At 46.2% G+C, this 4,952-nt stretch overlaps 1 pseudogene; it reads left to right on the forward strand.

Moving 5' to 3' along the window:
* The first annotated feature begins 303 nt into the window (after positions 1-303).
* Positions 304-4,752, forward strand: LOC118832339 (annotated as a pseudogene).
* The last annotated feature ends 200 nt before the right edge of the window (positions 4,753-4,952 follow it).

A 4,952-nucleotide genomic window follows, 5' to 3' on the forward strand; every position in this document is an offset into this window, starting at 1 on the left:
AGCCCTATTATAAGAGGCATTTGATGTTAAGTGATCCTGGAACTTTAATCACTAGGTCAATCGAGAATATAAAGGAGATGCTGTGACTAGAAATAGAATGGGGGCTGGAGTTGACAGTATTAGAGAAGAATCCCACTGCCCCTAAGGGGACCCTCTAGAGCCAGGAGGAAAGCGGAGCCAGCCAGGCTCTGAGGGATCCAACTCATCAGTGCCAATGGGAATTGGAAGAAAGACTTGCAGAGTTTCTGAAGGTGACCCCAGTACTAGGTCACCAGTACTAGATGAAAAGATGTGCTTGGTTTTATGACACCCCGTGTCTTCAACTGCAGCGTTTGGTTGGCTCCTCTCAGGACCCTGGTACCCAAGAGGTAATCATCTCTTTGAATCTATGGCTTGGGCAGTCCCAGGCCAAGCTACAATGAACCAAGAGATTGTAATAAAACAAAGGCCATTCACTTGAAAGGAAAACAAGGGAAGGAACAAAGAACAAAAGTGAACAACAAGCCCTCCATCACCCATTTCCCTCCCACCTCCTAAACCTCTAGTTCCCAGAAGATCCTAGTCTGAGATCCTTGCCTGAATGGCTCTGTGCTCTAGTCAGTGGCAGTTACGAGGCTTCGGTTAGAGCCAAGCCCTGTCCTCCTCGGACCTCCAGCCCCAGGGGCCTGCTCACTGCGCCACCTAGCTGCCCCTAACTTTTCTCAAATAAATCATGCATCCTTGCTTCTTACTAAGCTTGTGAAGTATTCTACAGAATGTCTCTAAGTCTTTAGAGTCTGTAAAGGATGCACACTGCCCCATGATAAGAAGATAGACCTCCTACCTCATCAGCTTTGTTGAGTTGTGGTTATGAAACTGAGTTGTCCGCGGAGACGAGAAGATAAAGCTTCTCGCTGAGTGTTGAACCTGGACCAAGGCTGTGCGTGCACGCGTAGTCTTCCCTCCTGATCGTCTCCTTCTTGTTCCCCTTTGCCTAAGCAAAGGACCTGATCTCGCAGACAATGTACGGGGTGGGAGCCGAAAAGATGGTGAAGGATTCCGTTTATTATTTCAGCAAGCAGCACATTTATATCTTTAGTGACGTAGGTACATTCTTTGGTTACGTGGGTGAAGGACAGGTGAAAACTCAATACACCTGGGTCCTAGGACCGCCCTGACTCCGCCTACTCTCCTCTCCTTCTCTTCCCGCGCTAACCCGAAGCTCCCTGCGGTCAGGCAGTAACCGGAAAAGAACCGGAAGTTCCACATGCTCTGCCAGAGAGCCGGAAGTTCCACGTGGTCAGGCAGGCCCGGACAAAGACCTGGGATTGCAAGGGAGGCAACAAAGGCGAGACCCCTCCTCCTGGCTCCACCCACATCCCAAAGCCCTGAGTTTATCTCAGCAGGGTTCAGCTCTAACTCGGCCCGCAACATAGGTCTGTATCCCAAAAAGATCACAAAAAAGGGAAAAGGACCCACATGTACAAAAATATTTGTATCAGCTCTTTTTGCGATGGCAAAAAATTGGAAATTGAGGGATTGGGGAAAGGCCAAACAAGTTGTGGTATATAAATGTAATGGAATACTATTGTGCTATAAGAAACGAAGAGCCAGGCAGACTTCAGAAAAACCTGGAAAAATTTATATGAACTGATGCTGAGTGAAGAGAGCAGAACCAGGAGAACATTGTACACAGTAACAGTCACATTGTGTGATGACTGGTTTTGATAGACTTAGCTCTTCTCAGCCATGCAAGGATCTAAGACAACTCCAAAGGCTCATGGTGGAAAATGCCATCCACCTCTAGAGAGAGAACTTTGGAGTCTCAGTGTGAATGGAAGCTGACCATTTGCTCTCCTTTTCTTTGGTTGTTTTGTTTTGTTTCTTCTCTCTCATTGGTTCTAATTCTTCTTTACATCTTGACTAATGTGAAAATATGTTTAATATGAAGGTATAAGTAGGGCCTTATCAGATTGCGCTCTGTCTTGGGGAGGGGGGAGGAAAAGGAAGGGAAGAAAATTTAAAACTCAAAATCTAATGGAAGCGAATGTTGAAAACTAAAAATAAATAAATAAATTATTTTTAAAAAAACAAAAATATTTTTAAAAAGTTTAAAAAGAAAATCAACCAACTAGCTACCTGATATTGGAGAGATGGTGAGAATTCCAAAGGAAAGTGAGAGAGTATTCTAGGGCCAATAGGGGGCTCCTTACCCAGCCCATCACCCTCCATCCCTTCAGCTCTCCTCTGTGCCTCTACAAATGAATTTTTGGGAGTATCTGGACATGTGTGTATACTTCACTTTCTCGCTGTCTGTCTTTTCCCTCTCCTCTCTGTTACTAGTGATGTCCTTTTCTGACTCCTGGATGTGCAGCTGTCTTTTTTCTCTTTCACAATGTATCCATTTTTCTTCCTCTCCTCTTCCCTGAACTCAATAATTGGGTGTAGATAGGTTGGAGCAGAAGGCCTCTGAGCCCCCTTCCAACCTAAACCTCCTATAGCTCTTGCTCTGGGTCATCCTCAAACTCAGCATTCAGGTTTGCAGTTTAGTTCTCCAAGGAAGCAATGACCTTGGGGTCTAGGGGTGGCTGATGAGACATTTCTTCTATTTTTTTAAAATTCTGAATTAAAAAAAAACAACTTTAAATGTCCATATACAAATATAACACAAAAGGAGGATCTTATGTGAAACCATGTATTTCTATTTTCTATCACTGTGATGACTAAAAAGGTTCAAGGAACATAGTTTCTGGGTAATTTCATCATTTAGTTAAGAAGGCCAGCACATTATTAATGAAAGAATAGTCATTTGGCAGTTCCTCTTAGACCAAAGACAACCACGATGTTGGGTTCCCAGTTTACATAGCCTTCAAAGAGTTGGTGTTCATTGAGGGGCTGAGAGTGACATCATGTCACCCTTGGACTGAGAAACCACCTCTTTACTCAGACCACCCCCAGCCTTGGGCTATCTAAACAAAAGGATCTGTCTCCACCCAAGCTTGAGTAGAACACTTTAGGCTTCCCCACGTTAGATTAAGTTCCTGCTAAGATTGGGTAGAGTCTGACCAAGATTGAGGAGAGTTCATTTAGTCTCATTATCAGTAATGCCTTTCAAGAGACTGAACTTAAAATCTGGACTTTGAAAGAAAGGGAGAGCTCTGAATCTCCACAAGATATTGGTTATTAATAATCATTTTTTGCATCACCTAAAAGCATATAATAAATTCAAACCATTACTTTCCAAACTACTCTTATCTTGAATCCTTTATCCATATCCCTATATATGAAACCAAGGATTTGAGGCATTATTTCAAAGTCGTTGGGGGGAAATACTGGGAGAGCTCTGCTTTCTCTACTAGGCCATCTTGGCTCTGCCCCTGGCTGGATGTCTTAAGAGAAAGAAACATAGCACTTTTTGAAAATTGAGAACAAGGAATATTAACATCTATTCATTGAAACAAATAGTAAATTGTATTCTTCGGAAGGTCGTAGGATTGTAAACAAAGGAGGATTTGGTTCCTCTCCAGCCTCTCCCCTTGTTGCTGGAGTCAGAGAAAGTAAAGAATTAATAACAAAAGTAATGGAGCTAATGTGTTAAGCAGGTGTTAACGCTGGTGGGTTATCACTTTCCAAAGTGTGAACACTTTTCCTTAGATAAGCAGACCTTGGACCCCCTTTGCAGAGTTATAAAGAGCTGAACTCTGAGCGAATTTGGAGCTTGAGGAGTCCAGGCCAGGAAGCCGCTGGTGCAGGAGGGAGTTCTCCCCCTCTCCCCCTCTCCCCTCTCCTCCTCCAACCCCCCCCCCCCGCCCCCACCTCCACAGAGGCCTTGTAGCGTTGAAAGGGAGTGATTAGCCCAAGATGGCCAACCGCACGACAGCCTCGGCACCAACCCACAGAACTTGGTGGAGAAGATCATCCAGACTCGAATTTACGAGTGTAAGTACTGGAAGGAGGAGTGCTTTGGGCTGACGGCTGAGCTTGTCGCGGACAAAGCTGCGGAATTGAGATTCGTGGGGGGCGTCTACGGCAGCAAGGTCAAGCCAACGGCATTCCTGTGCCTGACCTTGAAAATGCTGCGGATACAGCCAGAGAAGGACAGCGTAGTGGAATTCATTATAAATGAAGGTTTCAAGTGTGTCCGCATGTTGGGGGCCCTGCATACGAGGCTGACAGGCACTACCATGGACCGCTACAAGTATCTGCAACCTTTATACAATGATTATCGGAAAATTAAGAGCCAGAACCGAAACGAAGAATTCGAACTGATGCGCGTAGATGAGTTTATGGATGACCTGCTGCACGGTGAGGGGGTCTGTGACATCATCCTGCCCCGGCTCCAGAAGCGCAGCATGCTGGAAGAAGATGCACAGCTGGGGCCTTGGAGGACGATTTGGAGGATATGAGGTCCAGTGAGGAGGAAGAGGAGATCGATGACCAGCTGGAAAGGAGCCCATCCCCAGGTCACCGCTGGCGAAGTTATAGGGACCTGGACAAGCCCAGTGGCTCCCCAGAGCGGCTCTGCAGCCCAAGCCGTAGCAGATCTCCAAGGAGCCACAGCAGGTTTCCCAACAGAAGAAATCCATCCTGCAGTCGAGAAAGACATGGCAGCAAGAGGCCAAGACACTACTCGAACCGATCCGGGCATGGAGCGGATCCCGAGCACCGTGCCACCGTTTCCGACCAAAGAGTCCAGGACACCGCTGAAGCCAAAGACACAGTAGCCATTCGAAGTCACCCGGAACGTCGAAAAGCCACAAGAAGAGTCGGTAACGCATCGAGTAACAGAGGCCGGACCGCAAGTTCCCCTAGGTGTGAAGGCATCCTCTACAGCTCTTCGCTGCCCCTGCCCGCTTTCTACGACTTTTTTTTTTTCAAACTGTCCCAAGACATGCTATGCTTAGGTTTTTGTGACTGTGAAGACTTATTTTGGATCCTTCCCATTTGTCTGGCAGGAAGAACAGTATGTTTCA

This window comes from Trichosurus vulpecula, chromosome 9 (genome assembly GCF_011100635.1).
Source record: "Trichosurus vulpecula isolate mTriVul1 chromosome 9, mTriVul1.pri, whole genome shotgun sequence".
Classification (NCBI taxonomy): Eukaryota; Metazoa; Chordata; class Mammalia; order Diprotodontia; family Phalangeridae; genus Trichosurus; species Trichosurus vulpecula.